General features: G+C 39.3%; 1 long non-coding RNA gene and 1 other non-coding gene across 3 annotated transcripts in view; both read right to left on the bottom strand.

Annotated features, from left to right (window-relative positions):
* Window positions 1-1,348: 1,348 nt before the first annotated feature.
* LOC132345304 (uncharacterized) overlaps window positions 1,349-27,019 on the bottom strand; it is a 103,311-nt gene continuing 77,640 nt past the window's right edge. For both annotated transcript variants that reach the window (XR_009494550.1, XR_009494551.1), the window contains 2 exons: window positions 5,628-5,790; window positions 1,349-5,531 (listed from right to left, as the gene is read on the bottom strand). This is a non-coding gene — a long non-coding RNA (uncharacterized lncRNA). The remainder of the gene's footprint in view (window positions 5,532-5,627; window positions 5,791-27,019) is intronic.
* Window positions 2,440-2,539, bottom strand: MIR135A-2 (microRNA mir-135a-2). Its single transcript, NR_030861.1, has one exon. It is a non-coding gene; the product is annotated as a microRNA mir-135a-2 (primary transcript).

Below are 27,019 nucleotides of genomic sequence, written 5' to 3'. Positions count from 1 at the left end.
TCAGTATCCAGAGTGGTTGGGGGATGTTGAGCCCTTCTTGAAGGCAACAACTTTTGCACAAGTTGCCTCATGGTTATAGCAAATATTGGAGTTTAAAGACAACCATACAAAAATAAAAGAGGGGAAAGGTTGGGCAAACACATGGTTATCCTTGAAATCACCGGCATGGTGGCAGCATAGACTTGTCCTGTCCCACATGGGTAAGAGCTGATTGCAGTCCACTGAGATTCAGCAGTAATTAATTAATCTAAGTAAGTGTGTCCATTAAGATCTACTACCTGTATCTGTGAAGATATTTAGAAGTAAATATGTGTTCCAGGGTTGAATATTTCTTACAAGATTTTCAAGAACTACTTTACCTGAGCTTATCATAAATTCCTTGATAAATTAATTCTTAAGTCCCTGACTCTTGCCCATGGAAATTTGGCTGATGTCCTAAATCCTGACATGGGTCTTATCCCTGATCCTAGGGAATTTTTCTTGCTCTGAATCCCCAGAGTGATTTTGTATATGTCATTTGTACATTTTATCTTAAATGTTCTAAATGGCCTTCTTAAACATACAATTGACTTCTTATGGTGATATAGCCTTTTACTTCTTTATTTCCTTCCCCCATCATTTTCTTCCTTCCTTCCTTTCCCATTAAGTATTCCACTAATATCATGATGGTTCAGATGGTAAAGAATCTGCCTGCAATTCAGGAGACCCGGGTTCAATTCCTGGGTCAGGAAGATCCCTGGAGAAGAGAATAGCAACCCACTCCAGTATTCTTGCCTGGAGAATCCCATAGATGGAGAAGCATGGTGGGCTACAGTCCGTGGGGTTGCAAAGAGTCAGACATGACTGAGTGACCAGCACTTAATATCTGAATACTCACTAAGGATTAAGGATATTAGTAGGATCTGGATACATAGGGGTGAGAATGAGGTTTAAAAGATGAGGTTTCAATTATAATAAAAGGACTCTGGATACAAATATGGTGTCACAGATTTTTCACTATACTCTATTTTTTATAGCAATACACTTAGACTGTAATTTTTTTAATATTTCAGCATTTGTGTATTTGTGAAGTCCTTTTCCTTATCCACAATTATAGGCTTTAGTGATAAAGTTAGTTGTAATTTCTATATGTTTAAAAATTAAACTGCATCAAAGTTACAACTAAATTGACCAGTCTCCCCAAAGACATTGGTATGCAAATGTTGGGAGGGTAGCTACCAGCGTTTTCTTGGTAGCAGGAGTGGGTAGTTTCTAAGGAAAGGCATCATTTATCTTTCTGGAGCAGTCCAGACATTTCAGAGTCACAGGCTACAATCTCATTGTGCAGAGAAAATGGAGAGACAAAGGATAACAAAAATAAGCTTTATTGGAATTCTCATTGAAAAAAATAACAGAAAACCAGTAAAAATTAGTAGAGGCCAATAGTCAGTATTAAAACAGTCAAGCAAAAATAAATATACAGAAAACAGTAGAAGTGAAATAGGTCAATCATTTTTAAAGCAGTTCAAGGGAAAAAAAGCTATTGATCCAACTGAGGGATTTCAGTCACATATGGGAAGGAGGCAACTAAACATTTTTTTTTTTTTAAGTTGTTTGTTTGTATTTTATTAGGCATTCTATTTTTCACTCTCAAAGGGGCTAGTTTTCCACTGAAGGGAGTGGGGAGAAATGGGAACAGAAGAGAGAAGAGACAGGACAGGGAAAAAGCAATATTCATGAACTTTTTTTTATGCTAAATGCTTTGTTAGGTATGCCTAACACTCACTTAATCCTCACAATGTTCTCCCAAGATGTATTTATTGTCCTCATTTTAAAGATAAAGAGGCTCACATGGCTTAAACAACTTGCCCCAGGTCTCCAAATTAAAGTGGCAAAGAGATTAGAACCCAGTTCTCCAAAGCCCCCCATTTCCTCTGACACCCAGACTTTCTCAACTACACTACACTCGTAAAGCTGAAACAACTCTCAATGGCTCCATGGATCTGAGAAGGTGTAGATCGAGCCCACCCAATGTCTACCTTTTTAGGAGCTTGGGAGTAGAGCAATCTGGACCACATTTCCAAGAGGGCAAGTCTGATTGGACTGTTTCTTCTTTGTTTCAGAAGAGAGGCCACAAGAGGAGGAAGGAGGCTTAGGAAAACTAAATGCAGCCTCAGGATGGGCAGGCTACCAATAGTTTCTAGAGAAGTTTCATTAAGAGACAATGGAGAAAAATGTGTGATAAACAGAAAGGTGCAAACCCAAATGAGCATGTAAATCAATGATTACAGAGATGAATCAACTCTTGTAACCTAGATTCCTTAGCTCTCAAAATCCCAGGATAAAGAAGCTCAAAGAAACACCATGAATGTAGCAAAGTTATACGCCCAATCATTTCTCCAGCATGTTCATAGCTCCATAGGCTAACGTTTTCTATACTGATGGCCCCTTCTTAGTTGATGATTTTTCACAATGTATTTCATGGCTTCCATCCCTACATGAGACTTTATTACTATCACATAGGAATAAAAAGCCATAAAGCACTAGAGTGAATTTATCTTGGTCGGATGCAAAACTTATTTTCTTCACATGACTTCACAACCATTGCAAAGCTAACCAATCATTTCATGCTACATTAAGGAACATTTTAAACTACACATAAGTGACAGGAAGCACACTTAAACAGTGACATCACAAATTAACAAGATTTTATCCTTCAGCCACATGCTTAGCTACAAGGACCAGGAAACAAGACCAGAAGACACTCAGCAACACTCAACCACTGAATGCACCAAAAACAAAGGACATTGGGGACAATTCCTGGAGAAAAGCTCATCACTTGGACATTGAACTTGGAAACACATGAGGAAAGACAGAAGACAGACAAATCACTGATACAAACTGAAACCAGGGTGGGTTATTTCAAGCCTCTGGCCTCAACGTTTTCCCTAGGAAGCATTCTTTCATGCTCACTGCCAGCTTTTAGGCTTTTCAGGTTGGAGCAGGTGGGGAGGGGGACCTTAACACCTGCTTGCACTAAGTCAGCGTTAAGCCTTCTACACCTAAATAACAAAAAAGAAGGAAAGAAGGAAGGAAAAAACCTACAGCATGCTAAGCAACCACAACTGCTAACTGCTCATCTACACACCTTCACGAAGGCTGACACTACGCGCCTCCCCCTTCCACAGAAGCATATGTCTAATTATGCCAGAAGAGTACTGTGCGCTAATCCCATGTGGTAAGTAACTCTGTCCAGAGCCTGAGAACATTCTTTATGTTGCATTAAAGTGACCTTCCTCTTGGCATTATTAATACACTTAAAAGTGGTCACACTGAAACCCAGTTCTCTGGGACCACTGAAAACTCAATGCCTTCAGTTCCCATGGGTTTTCTGGCCTTTGAAAAATAAACCTGGAGTGCCTGTTTACCAGTTCCTGAAACAGCATCCCAGTCTATTAAGCCCTGCCCTCTGCTTTGTGGAAAATATTGTATTATTCAAATTCAAATAAAAGGAACAAGCACTTGAGTTTCTCATTAGGAGCAAGAGCTAGGCAAACTCCACCAAAAGGTTAGGAGAATGAGATCTTGCTTTATGTGACTCATAGGAAGGAGACTGGAAATAGTTAAGTGAAAGGAAGTGCAGACATAAATTCAATTATCATGCATGAAACATGCAAATGATTTAAGCACTGCATCTGAAACTCTAGTTTATATTCATTAATCTCAGGTTGCACTTTTGAAGGAGAAAGACATGCTAATTGGGTCCAGATTAATGCACTCCCAAACCTCTCCAATTTGTTTTTAGGTGAGGGTTAAATGAGATGGATTAAAATAAACACAGCTGCTCCTCTGCCTCCACTTCCCACCCCCCACTACACCTCGACCTCCACCCCCAGCTGCCTCACCTCCCCAGCCTCACTCCAAACCCAGCTGCCTGACCTCCACACTCCTCTTTAGGAATTCAAAAACCCGAACATTTTCCTTCTGAGGATTCACTGGAAGAACAGGCTTGTCTCTTAGTCTTTTCCATACTACCCCTTTTCCCACAAGCCACTAAATTCCAGAAAGAGAATCAATCACATATTTAGTCCTGTGGGTGCCTAACCAAAGCAGCAAGGGTGTGCCCAGATGGGCAAGCAGCCTAGCATGTCCATGGACAGCAGTTCTTTACATGTTCGGGTCTTAGTCCTTGGACCAGGGAGTACTGAATGGAGGTTTCAAAAGCCTCCTGGCACCTGTGTGTTTGAGGCCAGAGTTGCAGCAGGCTGGCCTGGGTGATCCTGTGACTCATTATTTATGTGGGGAACTAGAGAAACGAGAGCATACTTGGGCTTTAGGGTTGCTACTCCTCCTCTGTGACTCCCTTGGCCAGCAGACACTGGCCTAAAGCAGGAGACACTGGAAGCTTCTTTGGAAAAGATCCCAAATTTTCCCTCTCCCTCCTCCCCAGCAAGATTGTCCTTTGAAGCAGAACGTTATTTATTTCAGATATGAGTTTGGGACATCAAGAAATAACATGTTTTAGGGAGAATGTTATCTTGTGAATAATGGCAGTTTTGAAAATAGTAAAACAAATTTTTTTTGGACCTGATCTTTAGAAAACCAGAACAAAGGACAAAGAACTATGGGCTGCTGCTGGGAACAGAGACAAGCACAAAGGTGGACGGAAGGTTCCTCCCTGAAAGAGCAGCCCATCAAGGAGTTAAACCAGGCACCAAAAAAAAAAAAAAAAAAAAGGAGAGAGACCTTCAAACTAATTTCACACTGAAAGTGATGTTTAATTTGAATCAAGCTCTTCCCAAAGGGAAAAGGTTAGTCTCATCACTGGGCTCATAGCCTCCTCCCCGCTTCTCCTTCTGTATGAATTGAATATTCAGATTGACCATTCATCATGATGTGACACGTTCTTTTTTTCTTGGTCCAAAAATCAAATAAAAGCCTCAGACCACATCTGAGAACCCATTGGCTGGCCAATCCTCCCCACCTACGTGCGCAACAGAGAGAAGACGAGTACAAGGGCACATATACACACGGAGACAGATTACCGGACATGCACTCACACAGATACACACAGCTATTAACAGTTGTGGGCTTAGCAGCCCCAGTGGACTGCTGCATATTTGCAAATGTAAAATTAGTTACAGTAAATAACAACAAGGACCAGACTGATAGCAAATCTGTCAACAGCCTGACAAATGCTCTGAGCGCTCTTGAGTTGGGAAGGACACTTAGGATAGTCATCGCTCCTAAAAGAGAAAAGGATTATACGCTACCCAAACCCTAAGTACAAGCTAAAGATATTCACCTCATGAAACCATTCCTCAACTAGCCCCTTGGCACTTGCTGGAATTATTCGCAGCACGAACTCCACTTTCTCATTTTCTGCTGACTCCATGTGGGTAATTCCTTCCTCATGATTAAAAGTGAGCTTGGCAGATCCTTCAAAGCGTGGTTTGAGGTGTGGTGGGGCTCCGAGTGCCTCCTTTGTCTAAGGCAGGTTGCTAATAATGCATCAGTGCCTGGACAGGCAGGCCAGGGGAATATTCAGGCACCTAAAATAATTTTTAAAGGTAAACTTTAGAGCTATCTTTATATAAACATGTTTTTATAATAAAACATGCAGCTGCCAGATGAAATAAACTGTTTACCTTAGAAAAGAATAGGTAGGCTTTTCTCTTCCCAATAATCACTCCGGCCTTTCTGAATGTCATCCTGAAGCGATCCTGCCTCCTTCGACTTATCCAACATCTGAGGCTGCGAGATAACCCTGGTAGCACTGGCCTCCTTCTCTGGCCCTTCATTATTAACCTCCTGGTGGGTGAGATAGAATACAGTGAATGTAATAATCGTACTTCACACAACAGGCTCGCTCTCTCTTTTAAATGGAAAATCCCCTTATTACAAAACAAGGGGTGTTCTTTTTCTTCTACCTTTAAGTAGGACTGCCACATTCATTGCTTTTTACAAAAACGCAGCTGCTTTTTAAGCTACAGATAAATAGAATCTGCTAGGCGGTAATTCGACGCAGTCTGAATGCATTATTTTCTAAGACGCTTTGGCGAGGGGCTTTTTATTATAAACTGGAATGAACAAGGCAAGTCCCTTTCTCTTCTAATTATGAATGTGTTTTGTTCCCTACTATTAACCTACAATGTCAGATTGATCTTCTTCCTTCTCTGCCACCAGTTTGATAAATCAACTTTTTTTTTTTTTTTTTTTCTGGAAAATTAGAGGGCTGATGATTAAGTCTTCATGGACTCCAATGACAAAAATAAAAATAGCACAAGAGAGAAATGAATGCAAATGCTGTGACCATAAATAAAGACAATGAAGTGGCCCTCTGATGTCCTAGGTAACGAGTCCTGTTTGGGCACTGAGAGTTAAGATGAGAGGGATTTACTTGTCAATTTCATTTTCATTAACTTAATTTTAGTAAAATTAAGGCTTTCTAGGCATTTTCATAAAGTTGACCTTATATTTATTCACCTAAAAACAGAGAAGGTAGAATAAAGACTGAATAAAACAGTAATATTTCTATACAGAGTGCCCAGACCTCTGGTGTTTGTTGTGTCCTTGCTCATAAAGTATAATTGTCAGTAATTTTACCAGTTCTCCCTTCACTTCTGGAAGCAAGGCAAAGAGGAATTAAAACAGAAAAGGAAACACTGTGATAAAGGGTATTCAATTTGAATTTCTGCTGGCCTCACTCTAAATCCAAAGATAAACACAGAAAAATAGATAGCTCCTAATAATATCAAAAGACGATCTAGAAACTCTATTCGCCTAGGTATTGGTTTAATTTTGATCCCAATGTTGATATTTCTGACTATAATATTACAGTAGGCCATGGTGGTTATGCTCTATGTCTATATGGATATATTGCCTCGCCAAGGAAAGGAAATCCCACAGGGCATCAGTGGGGTTCCAATTAAGTAATAATAAGGATTGCTGAATCTCAACAATAAGGGGAGATTGCCTCTGTATCACAGAAGGACAGATAGGGGCCCACCATTCAGTCTACAGATTTAAAGCCGATGCTGCCTTTTCCCTCCCTTCAGCAGTGATGGAAGGATGAACTGCGTGCAGCGGATCATTTCAGAACAATCTATTCTTGTTTGTTTATATTATTTTGAGTTTGTTTGCAATAAAGGTGATAGTGGGACTCGGAGGGTCCTTGTGCAAAACAGAAAGGGTTTCATGAAAGAACTCTGAACTGGGATCACATGCATATTCCAGAGACCTCAGAGGGAGAAAGGGATCTTGAAATTATATTTCTGTCTAAGGCTTTACTGCCTTTCCTGCGTAGTTCTGTTTGAAATTTTTTCAAGAGGGTTATTTATCTCAAGTGAGATGCAGATCAAAATTTCAGAACACCCACTCTAGGAAGAAATAGATTTGCTGTGAATAGTAGTGACAGAGCTTTGAGATTCCACCACTGGGCTTAGATTTGAATTAGTTTTCTGTCTGATATGTCGAGGACACAGGCGGCCCCGTCAGGTCGCTGGCCTTGGCATCAGAGAGCAGACAGAGCTGAGGCAACACAAACCCAGTTTGCCCAGAATAAATAGCCAAGCCCCTTCACCAGGAGACAAAAGGAAGTATATCAGGCATCCCTTAAGAGTGAAATCTAATCCTTATGCATCAATATCTTCATTGAGCTAAGACCACAATAACAAGCCTGTTTGGTAATCAAGAATGCATATTTTTATAATATGGAAATGGGAAGCAGACAGAAGAATAAAAAGGATCCTAGTTGTATATGTGAAGGAATTTAGTTTTCTAGATATCCTGGTTTAGAAACATTGTATTTGCGGAAGTAGGTTTTACCAGATTACTCACAAAAATACTTTTCAACTTCTGTGTTCTGCATCCATTCTTTCATCCTGGTTAATCATTAATCAGATGAAAGACAGATTAGACACGGCTGAATGTGAGCTTTTGAAGACAGCATAGAATCATCATATTCTGTAGTATTATTTAAGGTGATAAACATTACTTTATGTGGCAATAATATAAGCCACTGGCCAGAATGCTCGGTCTTTATTAAACTTCCAAAATAATGCTATATGTAGCTCTACTGAAAACAATTCTATGAGGATGCAAGGAAGAATGGTGTCTTGCTGAAGACACAGTGGGAGAGAGTGCTTTACTATTTTGGCCTCATTTCATTCTTTCTTTGAGAAAAGAATAGGAGAAGGAAAAGCAAAGAAGAAGCAAGGAGGTAGTGGAGGAGAAGAAAAAAGAGAGAAAATGTCAAAAACTCGCTGAGTTCAGTAAATGAATTACTGCTTTACATTCCATATAAAAATAATTCTCTTCATACATTACCCCTGCCACTTATAAGCAAACTCAGTTTTAAGTGTTTTAAATTTCACTTTCAGCCCCTGTAAATTGAAGATGTTTATACCTGTCTTATGGGGCTCCTTATGAAGATTGCGGGAGGCTACATGAGTTACTTATGGTAACTGGTAACTGATGGTAACATCTACCTGGTAGATGGCAGTCAATAAGGAGCAATTATTACTATTCATGGCACTGTTAACTAGACTACTCATTCCTCTTGTGCCTCGTCACCTGGAGGCTCCTGAGAAGTTCCCATACCATTCCCCAATCTCTAAGAACCCCACCAAAGCAAAATAACTCATTATAAATGAAACCCGGCACCACCTCACTCCTTTCTTCCGGCAGATTCAGATCAGTTTACACTTTCAGTGGAAGTGCTGAACACTGGTTTTGGAGTTTTTGCCTTCTGACCCCAAATTCAAATTATTGTGCATTCCACACACATAACTGCACACACTGAATTTCAAATGACAAAATAGCAACTTCAAGAAAACACCATATCCTTAAACATACTTTGTAAATTACCTTTTAACTTTCATCAACATCATTATTTCCATTTTCTAAAATGGTAAAGTTAAGCTATATATGAAGATGAACTTTTTCTTTCAAGAAAAATACATGCATCACTATGAATTTAAAAAAATGTCTACTCTTTATCCTCTTCCCTCTAAATCTATTTTCTGAATAGGATTATTTGAAATTATCTCATTTTTACAAAGCCAAATATCTTGTGATGATCAAACTTGACAATTACTGTACAAATACACACTCTTGGAAGAACAACTTCAAAAAGGTGTCCTCCTCCTGGTGGCTGTTTGCCCGTGACAAGAGAGGCAGCAGAAAGAGAGTTCAAGCTCCACTGACCACAGGAGCTTTCAGCCAAGATTCTAATCACTGCTGAAGAAGGCAGTACAAAGGCGATGGATGGGAGCAACAAAATGTGTCGAATTTGGTGTTTCCTACAAATGAGAAAACATTGACATCTCCCCCACATCACATTCAGCACAGAGATGCTCTAAATATGAAAAGTAAGACAAGCTTCTTAACTCCCTGTCAAGGCTTCCTGACATCCAACACTTTGGTGAGGTCATGAAACGTGTCCCCAGCTTCTGTTTTCTGTTCTCCTTCAGGGAACACAGTGAAAAATGGGACTGCCCAGCTGCCTTTTAGCAAGTCACACTTGGATGACTCCCATCCTTACTCAGGGAGTGTGTTCATAGCATTTGGACTCACAGAAGAAAAACCAAAGTCAAGTCAACACAAAAGAAATTCACGTATTTTTGCTTCTTTAATATTCTATAGAGTGCCTGTGGTATAGTTAAGATGGAAAGTTTTACATAATGAAGATTACTGAGGTAAAAACTGAGATGTAAGATGGAGATGAAATCTACAAGCTAATTAAATTCAATAAGGGTTACTGAAGAGACATTATGCCCACTAAGCTCCCCCATGCTCATACTTTGTTTTTGAAAGGGAAATAAATGGAGAGTTGGCATGGTTGTAGATTCCACATGGTGATCTTTTTGCAAAACCTGAGGAGGGGAAAAAAAGATGAAATGCATGGATTTCTATGCTGAATGGAAGCCAGAGCCGAGATGCAAAGAATGGATAAGTTAGAGATTCGGGGGAACTAAATTTGAAGTCAGCCAGTAAAACGGATTGAACCTTATTACCTCTAGTCACTGAGAAATTCCCGAGACAGTTGGATGCAATTTGAAAAGGTCAGAAAAATATTTCCTGCACAGCATTACTGCTTCATGGTTTAAGGGTGTACATTTGTGAGATGTCAGCTCTAATCATTTTTATTGACTTTGCTTTCCAGAGACAGACAGACAGTCTGGGAGGCAAGACTAGTAGATAAGAGAAAGGCAATCTTGTAAATGAAAATCTCTCTTACTTTGTTCTCTTACTTGTGACTGTGAACAATCCGAAATCTTGCCCGTTCAAGGGGAAATTACACCAACTACACTGAAGAATGACGAATGGAAAGGAAATCGAGGACAGTATAGCTCTAGAAATGCTGTATTATTAGTAATTGCTATTTATTTAGCCTCTATTACATGCTAAGCATTGTGAAAGGTAGATGATACTGCGCTTTAATCCAAGTGTGAATATTTAAAATGAAACACCTTAAAATACACCAGAGTTAATTAACTGTAAGCATTTACTTTGAGGGCTGGCTTCATGAAACAGAGAAAGCACAGGATGAAAATTAAATAAAAAATTAAATCCCAAGGATGACAATTAAAACATATACTCAAGATATTATTTTAATAAAGTCTCTATTGTGACTAAAGTTGTTCTACAGACAACGAAAAAATATTTTTCTTTTTACTTTAAATGTGACTTACATTTGATAAAAACTTTGTAAGCAAATGCATTTGTGGATTTTGGGTTTTTTTTGCGGGGGGGGGGGGGGGGCACTGCAATTAGAAGTCACTGCTGACTTTTCAAACCAGAATGGCATGATCTATTCTAACCTTATTTTGGAGAAGGAAATGGCAACCCACTCCAGTATTCTTGCCTGGAGAATCCCGTGGACGGAGGAACCTGGTGGGCTACAGTCCACGGGGTCGCAAAGAGTCGGACACAACCGAGCGACTTCACTCACTCATTCTGACCCTGCAACGGTTTAATTAACATCTGACTTCTCTGTATGGGAACAGAGGCAAGCACAAACCTATTTCCTCTTCTCCCATTTTGCGAGCAAGTGAGATGTCCAATGACCTTGAGACCTGACTGCATGCTTTCATAAGATGATCTGGCTCCATGAATATGACCTGGCAGCTCACTACTGAGGGAGCTTTTCGAGCAGCAAGATGACTTTTCCTCTAGAAGACTTTTATTCTAAGCAATCCCACACCTCATGAAATTCAGGAATTTCAAGCTGTACCCAGTAATCAACAAGACCACTCATACTAGCAACACTAGAAGTTTTCATAATCTCAGGTACGGAAAAGATAAGTGAAAAAGACAGCTCATTAGCTGGATAGCTGAATTCTTGGCAGTGAGTGTAAAAATATTGAGCAAGTGACTTTTTTTCTATATTACTGAATATTTGGCATTGGTTAATACAAGCAATAACATTTAATAGGCTTAAAACAATTTTTCAACTTGTCCAAAATCTTAGATTTGACCGTGAAAAAAGTTTTGCCAAAAGCTTTCGATGGTATAAAGACTTCCAGTGAATCACTGGCATTCCAGAGGATTCCAGTGAATCATTTAAAGCTTAAGCCTGTCCACATCTTCATTTCACAGGAAATGTATTATTAGTGACAAAAGTACCCAGTGTGTGCATCTTTGAATTTCAGCTAAGTTCTCCATAAGGAAAAAATAAATGAATCTTTCACATTGCTATTAATACCAATAATGATTATAATGATCATAAAAATCCTAAAAGTATCATTTACAAGTAAGAATAGTGATAAAAATAGAAGTAACAATCATTGAGGATGTCTGATCTGCAGGCACCATGAAAATATATCATCTCATTTAATCCTCACATTCCACTTAAAACAATAAGTGTGGTTTTTTTTCCTCCCATATTATCCATGTGGGTTTCCCAGGTGGAACAGTGGTGAAGTATTCATCTATCAATGCAGGAGACACAAGAGATGTGGGTTCAGTCCCTGGGTCAGGAGATTCCCTGGAGAAGGGAATGGCTATGTACCCCAGTATTCTTGCCTAGAAAATTTCGTGGACAGAGGCGCCTGGGGAGCTCTAGTCTATGGGGTGGCAAAGAGTTGGACATGACTGAATGACTAACACACACACAAACACACATGCATGCACTGTGCCAGGATGTATCTTACTTTTATATTATCCATGGGGAAAATGAGGCCAAGAAACTCATCCAGGTCAGATGACTCTAAGGTATTGATATGGGATACAAATCCAGTTTCTCTGATTCTAGTCCCTATCATTTCAAAATCATGTTAACCCAGTTGTGCTACTCTTCTCAGATCATACAGCATTTCTGGAGCATGTGGAGCTGATCTCACTGCTCAGATAGACGGAGTCAAGCCCACCAAATATTTGCTTCAAGTCCACCAACCACAGCCACCTTCTAGAGCTGTGTGCATGCATGCTCAGTCACTTCAGTCACGTCTGACTCTGTGCGACCCTATGGACTGTAGCCCACCAGGCTTCTCTGTCCATGGAATTCTCCAGGCAAGAATACTGGAGTGGGTCGCCAGGCCCTCTTCCAGGGGATCTTCCCAACCCAGCATCTCTTATGCTCCTTCATTGGCAGGCTGATTCTTTACCACTAGTGACACCTGAGAAGCCCCTCTAGAGCTGCTACAGGCTAACAGTTGTTGATAGATCTCCTTTCTGTCCTCATGGAATTTAGTTCTCATAGGGAATAATACACTCATAGCAGCCTCCTTAATCAAATTGCATGGTTCACCTATACCTCATAAATTTGGAGCCTAATTGTACACAAATTGCTTTTCTATTTGAACTACCTTGAATTATGTTCAGAGAAGAGCAAGAAGAGAAAGTTTTTTTCTCAGCTGGGGCTGCATTAAGATCGAATACGTTAGCTCAAGGGATCCTTCTCTAAACACAACTTTAAAAGGGAAAATGTGTAGCTATTTTGTTATTGTCACTGACAGATAAATGGAATGAAAGGAAAATAATGATAGGTCACCAGGGTTTAGCACATAAACTACTGCGGGTCTTTTATTTCAACTGAATGTACCAAACACAGCCAGGTTTCAACAAAATGGTATTTTACCTTTAACTGACAATCATTTATTCTAACCAATTTACCAAACATATCCCTAGCAATGATTCTTCCTGTTTGGAAAGAGGTGATGACAGTTATGTGTTGAAATGCTGGTTGGCAGTTCCAGAACCGATCGTCCAAGTATCTGTCTTCATCTGCCTTTTGGAGGCTACCTCTGAGCCCTTCCTCTCTGGGGGAGAGTCTAGCTTACTTGCCAGGCCCCCTTCCAGAGGGAGACCTTTCTTCTAAGCCCGAAAGTGAACTTTCCTACTGACAAAGCTGTCTTAGAGTTCAAGAGGTATTAGAATGAATCAAGAGGAGAAAGAGCAGCAGCTGGGCTGTACTTCTTGCAGGATGAAGACACTATTGAGGTCTAAAAGTGAAAGCATTTAAAAAAGAGAAATGAAATGGGGTGCATCTATCAAAGGTGGAGAGAGGAATAGGTGCAAAAGAGACAGCCCACAAAATGAGCTGAAATCTGGACTGTGACTCCCCCAGCGCTTCTGAATCCTTTCTTTACTTATACACAGAGCAAGGTGGAGAACAATGCAGAGGAGTGGGAAATGGGGACCTTTTCTTTGCATCCCTGAAGTGCTTGGGAACAAAACAAGTCCATTTCCTAAACAAAGAAAAAATGTGAAGTTGTAATATAAAAAACTTTAAAAATAAAGTTTTTAGTATCTCATATTGAGGAATCAGTTTTTAAGACTTGGCTATCTTCAAAAGAAGATGCCTGCAAAAAGGTTTTTAAAGACAGGTTAATTGACTGACTTCTAGGGTTTTTTTTCCTCCAAAATTGTAACCTACTTTCTAAATTTAAACTTCATTAAAAGAAATCTCTGCAACAACAACAACAAAAAAACCTGGAAGAAAACATCAAGCTAGCTCATTATATGAAATCCTTTCTCACCTTATTCTCCCTGTAAGCACAAACTCAGTTTCAGGCATTAATATCATTACAATTAAATTTCTAGAAATGACACTAAGGAATGCTGACATACAATTAAAATACGATACTCATAGTAATGGAAGCAGTTAGCACACCTCAGCCGTGGTGGAGAATGAAAACAGCCTTTCCTTTCTCCTCTCTGGATCAAATGGTACTTTAGTGATTTCTGAAAGCCTGTTACTAGATTTTTATTTTAATTATTCTTCCCACATTTCAATGTCACAGTGTTAAATGTTTTGTGTACCTGGCTGTTCTCAAGAGGATTTGTCAGCCTGATAACTTAAATGTTATCCCAGTCCATTGCCTTTGAATTATAGAAGTCTCTAGAGCATATTCTTTCCTACCCTGGGAGATAGTATGGCTTAAATTTTTCTAAATAATTTTCAAAATCAAATTTGAAAGTTTTCATGAGAGATGATCCTCCCTGGTGGGTGATATGAAGCACAACCTAAGGGGAAAACATGAAAATAATTAGCATAAAACATATTAGCATATAGATGCCTTTGAAATAATAAACAGCACAAAACCAAAATGCTTATCCCCAAAAGAAAGTTACAAAAAAGGATGAAATTATTGTACACTTCTCGCATGACAACCCCAGCCTGAAAGCTGAACAGGATATTCCCATTCTGTGAAGGATGAAATGATCAGGGCAATAGAGAAATAAGCCCCAAACCAACGCTCCTTGGCTCATTATCACAGCCTCAGTATTCTCTATTTGCTCTTCACCCCAGGCCCCTCATTCTCTTTTAAACAGAAAAAATTAACAGGAAAACATATATCTTTCATTTACTTCCTCTAAGAGCCATCACCAAGTAGACAGAGCTAATACTCTCTTTTTCCTATTTTTTCCCTCCTTTAGCTAATGTTATCTCTTCCCCAAGATTGCATAAGAAATGCCAGGCCTGTTCATTTCAATTACCAGGAGGACTCAGGGGCCAGCAGGACAGGGCTTTGTATTTGTTAACAGTGGACCATGAACACCACTGATTCTTTTTATACTTTGAATTGGTACAGCCTCTCAAGGTAGTAAGAAAGCATGCTGTGTTGTGAGAGAAAGAATATGGTCTTTAGAGTCAATCCTCATTTAAAAATCTGATCTGGGTAACCTTGCAAAGGCATATTAAACACATTTTTTCAGTTTTCTCATTATAAAATAGTGATAGTGTGGTCTACTTTTCTGGATTGTTGTGTGTCAATCAGAGGTTATACAGGTGTCCTCTGATTTTTGAAAGTTTAGGCCAATTCACTTTTATGAAAGACCTATATTAGTATCTGTTTTAGAAATCCTAAGGGGATTTTTACTCTTATGGAGAAGGGAGAAAAGCAAAAAGAGTATTCGCTGTTTGTTTGCAGTGAGCCGTTCTAGAGGCAGTGTATTCCTGCTCTGAGATCAGTCCTGCCCAGTTCCTTCCCTTCGCTCTGTGTCTCTGCATCCAGGCTCCGTACCTCTGAACCTTGTCTGTGAGCATCTGATTTATTCTGTGCATCAGTTACCAAGATGTGTCCCAGGTAACTGCTTCTTTGTTTATGCCATAAGATGCTCCACTTTTTGGATAGCAGTGGTTGGTTTTTCCACTGGTTACCTATTGATGTGAGAGTTGAACTATAAAGAAAGCTGAGCACTGAAGAATTGATGCTTTTGAATGTGGTGTTGGAGAAGACTCTTGAGAATCCATTGGACTGCAAGGAGATCCAACCAGTCCATCCTAAAGGAGATCAGTCTTGAATATTCATTGGAGGGACTCATGTTGAAGCTGAAACTCCAATACTTTGGCCACCTGATGCAAAGAACTGACTCATTTGAAAAGTCCCCTGATGCTGGGAATGATTGAAGGCAGGAGGAGAAGGGGACAACAGAGGATGAGATGGTGAGATGGCATCACTGACTCCATGGACATGAGTTTGAGTAAGTTCTGGGAGCTGGTGCCAGGGAAGCCTGGCATACTGCAGTCCATGGGGTCGCAAAGAGTCAGTCGGGCACAACTGAGTGACTGAACAGAACTGTATATATAAGCTGGAATATAGTAGGTGCTCAATAAAGGTAGTTCAACTTACTTTCCTCAGCAACTTAGGTGACAACTCAATAATTTAGGGTTTCTGGGATTTGCTAAGCCTACTTTTCAACCACACTTCCCCAATCCTACTTGGCTGATATGTGGGTGAACATATGCTCGAAAGACATTGATTAAGGTGAGATACTACAGAAGTATGTTTTGTCTTGGATCCCTGGTGGCAGGGGATTATGAAGGTGACAGTATAAACTGCACTGGAAATAATAAAGGCAAGAAAATAAAGATCGTACAGATAAATTTCATCTCACAAAGCCAAGTGTGTGTGTTTAAATTTAACTGCAGCAACTGACAAATATTTTCTATAATTCAAAGGAAGTCAAGATTTGTCAACTACATCTTAAATTATCTGACACAGGTGAATTCCCTGAACAAGTTCCATGCTGGGGTGTCAAAACATAGCCAACGTCCCCATATTTGGACACTATCTACATTATTTCAATTCTTATAATATTTCATTACTTTTAATGACTCTCAATTAAGCATTTAGAACTTTAGGCAAGGTTCTTTTGCCCATACTACCATTTGATTTTCTCAATTTGTTTTCAACTTTGAACTTTTAATGGATGCTAATTACTTAACCTGGTCTCTCGGAATATAAAACAGCAAAGGAAGCATTCATTACAAAATACTGAATTCTGCAGAGATTTGAAATTCCAACTTGGCTTATGTCATTTTCATTATCTTTTTGCAGAGCGCTAGTCTTGAAACTATCCTTTGTTATCAAAGCCTGCTTCTAAGTCAACAGTTACACTTTCAGTTAAAAAAAAATTACCCATCGATTTCTTCAACGTTTATATTGCTTTATTAAGACACAGCACACTGCTGACCATAGTAATGAGATGGAGAGGGAGGGAACTAGAAAGAAAACCCTTCATATGCATGTTTTGTTAATAAATATGCTACCTACTTGAGTCTGTAATAAACATGTTGCTGAGTTAGTTTTGGTTGATTGGTATGAACACAGAGCAATGGTCCTGTTTAAACTTACCTTATGTGCCATCAGTCTTGAGACAGACCTCATCTGCATGACATTCTTGCATGACATTCCACTTAATCCTCATCTTTTCTATTTGCTCAGGCTTAGTGGAGGCCTAGTTTATTGCCCTTTAGGGCCAGTTTAAAAAAGAAAATGTTTAGAAAGCCACAGCCCAGTGAATAAACCGAAAGCTAGTGTTTCTGTGGCTCTCGGGATTTGAAAATATTTTGATTGCCTGTGTGCATTCTGAGAATGGCTCCTGTGGCTATAAAGGGAAAGGGCCTGTTTCACAAATCAAATAAAAACACATATATACAACAGGTATTCTAAACACTCTACCAGTCATACGATAAGGTAAAACATGTTCTCTTCTGAAATCCAAAAAGGATTTGAGAGTCTACCGATTTCTGCCGATAAGGATATTTTGACTTGTTACAGGGCCTGGTTTTAAAGCTAGTGACATGCATATGTGTTTGTTCTAGCATCATTTTCAGAGGTGAGTAGTAGGGAATGAGCAGCCCTCTATTTCTGCAGATTGTAATATCTTTTTCCCCTTCAGTCGACGTTCCCAAATCATTCTATCACTATTCCTCCAAGGTTTCTGCTTTCAGAACTTAGAGTCAGTTAGAGTTTGATCAAATAAATGTAAACCTTCCGAGTCAACCTCCACTGGTTATTTTTAATATTCAGTTAGTAGAATTTTCTTCATTTGCTCTTTTTAGGATCAAAATATTTTTTCTTCACTCTCACAACAACAAAATAGTCAAAGTTACAAAAATTTACTCTGGCATTAACATTTCCTTGATTAAAACCATAGGTGTGAAAAGACTAAATCTTTATCATCAAATATATATATCAGTTCAGTTCAGTCACTCAGTTGTGTCCAACTCTTTGCGACCCCATGAATTGCACCATGCCAGGCCTCCCTGTCCATCACCAACTCCTGGAATCTACCCAAACCCACATCCATCGAGTCGGTGATGCCATCCAGCCATCTCATCCTCTGTCATCCTCTTCTCCTCCTGCCCCCAATCCTTCCCAGCATCAGGGTCTTTTTCAATGAGTCAACTCTTCGCATGAGGTGGCCAAAGTATTGGAGTTTCAGCTTCAACATCAGTCCTCCCAATGAACACCCAGGACTGATCTCCTTTAGGATGGACTGGTTGGATCTCCTTGCAGTCCAAGGGACTCTCAAGAGTCTTCTCTAACACCACAGTTCAAAAGCATCAATTCTTCAGTGCTCAGCTTTCTTCACCATCCAACTCTCACATCCATACATGACTACTGGAAAAACTATAGCCTTGACTAGACGGACCTTTGTTGGCAAAGTAATGTCTCTGCTTTTAAATATTCTATCCAGGTTGGTCATAACTTTCCATATATACACAAATATTCTCAGTGATAAGGAAAAATAAGTTAACAAAAATATTGATGTTCTTCTATGATACAAGCACTTGGAGGATGAAGAAGGCATCCAAATTTGGGATGTATGATAGAAAAAGAACAATAGTTGTTTGTTCATAATAATGATTGAAGTGTATCTCCTTCATTTCTCCTAAGCCAACCTCTTCCATTTCCCACTTCCTCTTGTGCCTGCAATGACTAAGCTTTCAACATTACACCCACAGATATGGCCTTGCTGTTATCTTGAATGTTTTGTCACCTGGTACACTGTTGTTTAAATAAGAACTGGGCCATTCTCATTTATCATTCCACCCAACAACACATATAATTTATAAAAACCACACCCCATTCATCTCTTCAATGCTAAAGTTGTTAGACATATTTGTGCGGAGTCATAGTAACATTACTGCAATATTAGAAATATTAACGAATAGAACTTTGATATCCCTAGGATTTTTTCCTCATCAAATTCCATGACCTGAGCAACTAAGATGTCCTTAAGTAGGCAAATGGATAAATAAGCTGTGGCATATTCAGACAGTGGAATATTATTCACACTAAAAAAGAAATGAGCTATCAAGCCAGAAATGACCAGGAGGAACCTCAAATACACATTACTAAATGAAACAAGCCAATACTATGTGAAGTTCTGGAAAAGGCAAAACTATGGACACAGAGAAAAGATCAGTGGTTGCCAGGGGTGGGATTGGGGAGGTGAGAAATGAATAGGCAGAGCAGGGATTTTAGGGTAATAAAAATACTCTGTGCCATATTATAATGATGGGTGTATATCACTATATGTGCATGCTAAGTTGCTTCAGTCATGTCTAGCTGTTTGTGACACCATGGACTGTAGCCTTCCAAGTTCCTCTGTCTATGGGATTCTCCAGGCAAGAATACTGGAGTGAGTTGCCATGCCCTCCTCCAGAGGATCTTCCCAACCTCTGGAGACACAGGGATCGAACCTGTGTCTCTTATGTCTCCTGCATTGGCAGGTGGGTTCTTCACCACTAGCGCCAGCTGGGACACCTGACTGTTAGATGAGGACCAGTTAATTTCATAATATATAAAGGAAAGAGTTGAGGAAGCAGACTAGAGTGAGTATGATATCAAAGTCTGGGAGTGTAACTTAAATCATAAACATATGATTTTGGTTATCTGACACTGAATGGGAAAAATCAAGGGTTCATCCAAAACTTCTTGTGTAAAATGGATTTCTTTAGTTTTCTTCCAGTGTATTTGAGATGTTTACAAGGCATAGATGCCTAATAACAGACTTCATTTACTGGGCTTTTAAGCAGTTCTGCATAAATTGTCTCAATTAGTAGGGGCAGGAATTGATATCCTACCATATTCAGTTTAGTTCAGTTCAGTCGCTCAGTCATGTCTGACTCTTTGCAACCCCATGGACTGCAGCACTCCAGGCCTCCCTGTCCGTCACCAACTCCTGGAGTTTACCCAAACTCATGTCCATTGAGTTGGTGATGCCATCCAACCATCTCATCCTCTGTCATCCCCTTCTCCTCCTGCCCTCAATCTTTCCCAGCATCAGGGTCTTTTCCAATGAGTCAGCTGTTTGCATCAGGTGGCCAAAGTATTAGAGTTTCAGCTTCAACATCAGTCCTTCCAGTGAACACCCAGAACTGATCTCCTTTAGGATGGACTGGTTGGATCTCCTTGCAGTCCAAGGGACTCTCAAGAGTCTTCTCCAATAGTACAGTTTAGAAGCATCAGTTCTTCAGTGCTCAGCTTTCCTCACCATCCAACTCTCACATCCATACATGACCACTGGAAAAACCATAGCCTTGACTAGACGGACCTTTGTTGGCAAAGTAATGTCTCTGCTTTTTAATACACTATCTAGGTTGGTCATAACTTTCCTTCCAAGGAGTAAGCGTCTTTTAATTTCATGGCTGCAGTCACCATCTGCAGTGATTTTGGAGCCCAAAAAATAAAGTCTGACACTGTTTCCACTGTTTCCCCATCTATTTCCCATGAAGTGATGGGACCAGATGCCATGATCTTCGTTTTCTGAATGTTGAGTTTTAAGCCAACTTTTTCACTCTCCTCTTTCACTTTCATCAAGAGGCTTTTTAGTTCCTCTTTACTTTCTGCCACAAGGGTGGTATCATCTGCATATCTGAAGTTATTGATATTTTCCCCAGCAATCTTGATTCCAGCTTGTGCTTCTTCCAGCCCAGCATTTCTCATGATATACTTTGCATATAAGTTAAATAAGCAGGGTGACAATATACAGCCTTGAGGCACTCCTATCCAGATTTGGAATCATTCTGTTGTTCCATGTCCAGTGCTAACTGCTGCTTCCTGACCTGCATACAGATTTTTCAAGAGGCAGGTCGGGTGGTCTGTTATTCCCATCTCTTTCAGGATTTTCCACAGTTTGTTGTGATCCACACAGTCAAAGGCTTTGGCATAGTCAATAAAGCAGAAATAAATGTTTTCCTGGAACTCTCTTGCATTTTTGATGATCCAGTGGATGTTGGCAATTTGATCTCTGGTTTCTCTGTCTTTTCTAAATTCAGCTTGAACATGTGGAAGTTCATGGTTCACATATTGCTGAAGCCTGGCTTGGAGAATTTTGAGCATTTCTGTGCTAGCATGTGAGATGAGTGCAATTGTGTGTTAGTTTGAGCATTCTTTGGCATTGCCTCTCTTTGGGATTGGAATGAAAACTGACATTTTCTAGTCCCGTGGCCACTGCTGAGTTTTCCAAATTTGCTGGCATATTGAGTGCAGCACTTTCACAGCATCATCTTTCAGGATTTGAAATAGCTCAACTGGAATTCCATCACCTCCACTAGCTTTGTTCATAGTGATGCTTCCTAAGGCCCACTTGACATCACATTCCAGCATGTCTGGCTCTAGGTGAGTGATTATCTGGGTCATGAAGATCTTTTTTTTATATATATAGTTCTTCTGTGTATTCTTACCACCTCTTCTTAATATCTTCTGCTTTTTTAAGGTCCATACCATTTCTGTCCTTTATTGAGCCCATTTTTGCATGAAATGTTCCCTTGGTATCTCTAATTTTCCTTAAGAGATCTCTAGTCTTTCCCATTCTATTGTTTTCCTATATTTCTTTGCACTGATCACTAAGGAAGGCTTTCTTATCTCTCCTTGCTATTCTTTGGAACTCCGCAGTCAAATGGATATATCTTTCCTTTTCTCCTTTGCTTCTCACTTCTTTTCTTTTCACAGCTATTTGTAAGGCCTCCTCAGACAGCCATTTTGCTTTTTTGCATTTCTTTTTCTTGGGGATGGTATTGCTCCCTGTCTCCTGTACAATGTCATGAACCTCCATCCATAGTTCATCAGGCTCTCTGTCTACCATATCTAGTCCCTTAAATCTACTTCTCACTCCCACTGTGGCTCAGATCATGAACTCCTTATTGCCAAATTCAGACTTAAATTGAAGAAAGTAGGGAAAATCACTAGACCATTGATGTATGACCTACCATATTAAGTAATACTAAAATTGCTTACCACATAAATGCAGTATATACAAAAGAAATAAATGGACTATGTAAACCCCAAATAAAGGTATTTCATTTTTAAATGGGATTTCATGGAATTTTTAGACTCAGGAAAAGAAGGAATGGAGGAAGTTTGATTTGAACCCCTGGACTAATATCAGAAGGTGTCAGGGAAACGAGTTGGTAAAGTAATACTGCCCTGTGGATAGACAATAAGAAAGGTTGCAGGGAAATATACAGGTAGTGAACACAATCCCCAGTTCTAGTGGAAATATGGTCCTTAGGGCTATGGAACACTGTCCTCTCAATACACAAAAGCATCTCTCTGAAAATTGCTATTCTGAAGATCTGTTAGCCATTTCGTTCTATATACTGTCCACACCCTGAATACCTATGTGTCTAGAGGTGATTTTTGCCAAATAGTAGGGAATTAACAATTCTGTTCTGGCATTCACCTGAGACAAAGCCTATACCACCATGAGAGGTCTGTGCTGAGGTATAGAAACTTATCTTTCATCAACCTAAATAAACCCACTTGGGCAGACACATTTGTTGATCAAAGTTCTATGTTTTTATCTCAAATCTAAATTTGATTTTTCCATCACTATTTGTGTCAGTAAGAATGAAACTTGACCAACCATGAGTGAGCTGAGATAGAATCCCCAATACCAACAGTTCCATTTAGCTGGACAATATGCAGTAGATATTAACATAATATCTTAACGAGCACAGAAACTTGAAATATTTATTTACAGCATTTATCATCTAGTCTCTTTTCCACATTAAGAGCACATAAGAAAGCAAATCAATGAAGAGGGTAAGGCAAAATAAGAAAAGCGATTGCCTCTACAGATTCCCACTTCTTAGAGCAAAGTATGAGTAATTCTCCTTGCACCACCAGGCTGAACTAAAGAGCATATTTAAGAATAGCACAGAACTAATAAATCATGGTTATGTGATGATTTTGCTAATGAAAAAAGATGGATAAATTCCTGAGATGACTTATTTTCAAACCCTGGAAGCCACATTTTAACAGCACATGAAACATACAAGGGCAGGCTCATAATTTTAAATTGAAGTGTTGCATCATAGTATTTGTGCTTCAAATACCCCAATCCACAAAACAGAGAGAATAACAGCCCCCATACTAAAGGTCCTCAAGGCAAGAATACTGAAGTGGTCTGCTATTCCCTTCTCCAAAAATTTCATGGGGTTCTCCAGGCAAGAACTATAAAGAAAGCTGAGCACTGAAGAATTGATGCTTTTGAACTGTGGTGTTGGAGAAGACTCTTGAGAGTCCCTTGGACTGCAAGGAGATCCAACCAGTCCATCCTAAAGGAAATCAGTCCTGAACATTCATTGGAAGGACTGATGTTGAAGCTGAAACTCCAATACTTTGGCGACTTGATGCCAAGAACTGACTCATTGGAAAAGACCCTGATGCTGGGAAAGATTGAAGGTGAGAGCAGAAGGAGATGACAGAGGATGAAATGGTTGGATGGCATCACTGACTCAATGGACATGAGTTTGAGTAAACTCCGGGAGTTGGTGATGGATAGGCAGGCCTGGTGTGCTGCAGTCCATGGGGATGCAAAGAGTCAGACACAACTGAGCGACTGAACTGAACTGAACTGAACTGACACTAAAGGTTCTTATGAGTGCTTAGAACAGTGCCTGATACATAGTGAACATTATGCATTTAGGTATTCATCATTATTCACAATCATATGTTCCTCATTGAAGAGACAAAAGAAAACCTGCATGTTATACTGGTTTTAGCACAAGGGGGAATTAAACACCATTTCACTTATCTCAGTCACAGGCAACTTATTCAGTATGACATACAGGATGCTTAAGATACGTCGAACAGTACAGTATTAAACACTACATGCAGTATTAGAATTTCCTGTCCTTATAGAGTTCACATTCTAGGGGGATGATAGACAAATTTATTGTATAATGTCTGTAGTGAAGATTACTAAGGAGAAAACTAAAACAAAGGCAGAGAAAGGCAGAGTGACCTTTATTCTGTCTCCATATTCAGCTGTGTTTGACAAAATGGCTCACTGCAGGCCACGCTTTTCCTCTGAAAGGAATTCTCCAGTTGACATTCTAGGTAACTGGTTCATTGAAATCCCAACCATTTGGATGCAACAAAAATAATCCAGCATATGAATACATCCAGAAAGACATATGTACACTGGTTTTCAAAAATGTAATGTGTATGTAATTTCCCGAATGGCTGGTTGTCACATCCATCTGGTCTTATTTCCATAGCACTTGAATGCACTACAAGAATATAAACCCTAAAAGCTAGAAAACAGAATTTAAATACCCAAACACATACGAGGTGTGTTTTCAAAAGCAGCAGACAAGCGAGCACTGTGGTAACTTCATTAGCTTCTCAGCCACAGTTGAGAGTAGCTGAGGCTAAGCATAAAGGCCACAGAACATAAAAGGCATTCCACTGGCAGATCTCATTAAGTGGGCTTAAGACAAGCTTGACAAGCTAATGACAAAAATCTAATTTGAAATTTCTGGATATGAACCTAGAAGGAGTCCAAATACACCAGAACTCTACCATGCATGCTATCTGAAAAGGCAACAACTTGGTGTCAATTAGGTCCATATAGTTTATGAATCAAAGCCTGGGTATGGATGTTGTCCTATTCAATCGCACTGAATGAGAAATCACACTCTATGTGTTTTGGGGTTTGGGCTCTGGGCTTATTTAAACTGCACAGATGTTGTAGGTTCCTAAATTAACAGTGGTCTCCAGGGAGATGGTCATCAGGCTGCATGCATATACTGAAAAAGGCATGGCTAGAATCTCGAGCCACACCATTCAGAAAGCACTTTTGCTACTGTTTCCTCTTCTCTAGTAAAATGATCTTTCCTGTTTCTAAATTCTGTTAGCACCTATGGGGGCTGGACCCTTTTAGAATTCTCTAGTTGCTCTAGGTATGTGTATATCCATTCCAACTACTTTAATGTCCCTCGAGCGGAAGAGCATTCACATTCAAGAAATCATAGCACTCAGGTGTGCCCTGCAACATGGGAAGTGTCTTCTCTATATTATAAATTCTCCAATCAATCTTTTTATGATCAATCCAATTTTATAGATAAGCAAGCTCAAGATTCAAATAATTTGCCCCACCTATAATTACAGGAGCATTAAATGGCTTCCCTGGTACCTAAGACAGTAAAAAATTCACCTGCAATGTGGGAGATCTAGGTTTGATCCCTGGGTTGGGAAGATCCCCTGGAGAAGGGCATGGCAACCCACTCCAGTATTCTTGCCTGAAGAATCCCCATGGACAGAGGAGCCTGTCAGGCTACAGTCCACGGGGTCACAGAGAGTCAGACATGACTGAGTGACTAAGACAGCACAATGATCTTTATATACCCAGGCCATCCAGTTGCAAAAACCACATCCATGTTCTACTACTCGGTGCAGGAAAGAATAAATTCTAAATGAATGAGTACATGAATGGACAAATGAATTATTTAATATCTTTAGAATTAAAGGAGGAAAAATTTACCACCCAAAGTACATCACTGTTGCAATAATAGGTATACAATGATAGGATGGTTATTTAAAATTCTTGAAGGTATTGAATCTTTCTAAATTTAAGTTCTATATACCTACAGTGCTTTCTGCAATATCTCACACATGCAAGGTATTTGTAAGATATTTGCTGAATCAGTGAAATAATTTAACTTAACATAACAAATTATAAATGGGTGAGATGGCATTTGGGTCTTTCCCTTCTCCTATGTTAGCTCTTTACATGAAGGAAGAATACATTTTTCTGTAAATCTGGCTCCAGGTGCTAATTTCTTAAGAAATCCCTAGATGTACACTCATGTGTGGACCTCTGGGCTTTTTTCCAGACCTGGGACCTAAGTTCCTGATCCTAGCTTTTGCAAATAAGACCCACAGAAGCCCTAGTAATAACTGTGGAAAAGATAATGTCTAACTAGTGCGAATGGTGCAACCAGTCAGAATATCTTAATACAAGTTTGTTGAAGAGAAACAAATTCCACTCCACCTGTCAAAATCTGGATAATGTCATGGATTTCATAATATTCTCATCCTTGGTTCCTACATGTATACATAGTAATATTCTCTTAGGACATTCCTCTACCAATATTGCATGGAGAAACAGCATCGTTAGTTTCTTTTTTCCAAACAGTTCAGATAAAGACTCTGAGTGCATTTTCCTTGCCTCATCCCCTATCCGCCCCGCCCCTCAATATAGTAAGAGGCATTGGTTAAGTCACTTAGCATCTTTGCATAAATTATTTATAAAGAAGAATGAAATGCCATTTGCTTTATCTTGTTAATGTGAAGATTACATATGATAATGTGTACAGAATAATTTTTGAGCTATGAAGCGTTAGGTAGCTGTAAGAAACTATAGGAAGAGAAAACTCATGTACCATATACCTTGGGAAGCCAGGTGTTTAATTTCATTCTTATACAAATTATACGTGTATGTGTATACACATATGTTTATGTGCAAATATATGCCTGTGATAAAATGGGCTTGTATGTATATATTGGTGGGGAATTTTAATCACTTTAATGGATACAATTTTTAAGAGTTAATGAATGCCACATCAAAAGCATTTCTCTAATTGCCTCTGTTGGTTTTTAATATAGAACTACTGTATTGTATATGGTAATTATATCTATTATTTATTGTCAACTTGATGACAGGCATCAGGTTAAGGTGTTTGCATACATTATATAATTTGCTCATCATAACACCCCTATAAGTATGTATGATCCTCTGTGACATGGGTAAACTAAGGCCCAGAAGAATTCAGAAAAATGCCCCAAGAATACACTGCTGACACATGACAGGCAAAATCTGCATTTAGGTCTGTCTATCAAGTTTTGTTTACCAATTCAAATCCCATTCATTTGAAATTTGCATTAATTCAAATGTAGCCTATTTTATACTTTTCAGGGAGTAAGTTCAGATGAATTCTATCCTTTGTGAATTGTTAGGGTTCCTTTGACCAGAACATAAACTGATCAAAAATATGCACTTTTTTCAAAAT

This window comes from Bos taurus, chromosome 5, assembly GCF_002263795.3.
Source record: "Bos taurus isolate L1 Dominette 01449 registration number 42190680 breed Hereford chromosome 5, ARS-UCD2.0, whole genome shotgun sequence".
In the NCBI taxonomy this organism is placed as follows: domain Eukaryota; kingdom Metazoa; phylum Chordata; class Mammalia; order Artiodactyla; family Bovidae; genus Bos; species Bos taurus.
Note: the sequence above shows the minus strand (reverse complement) of the source record. Positions and strands in the feature narration are given on the sequence as shown.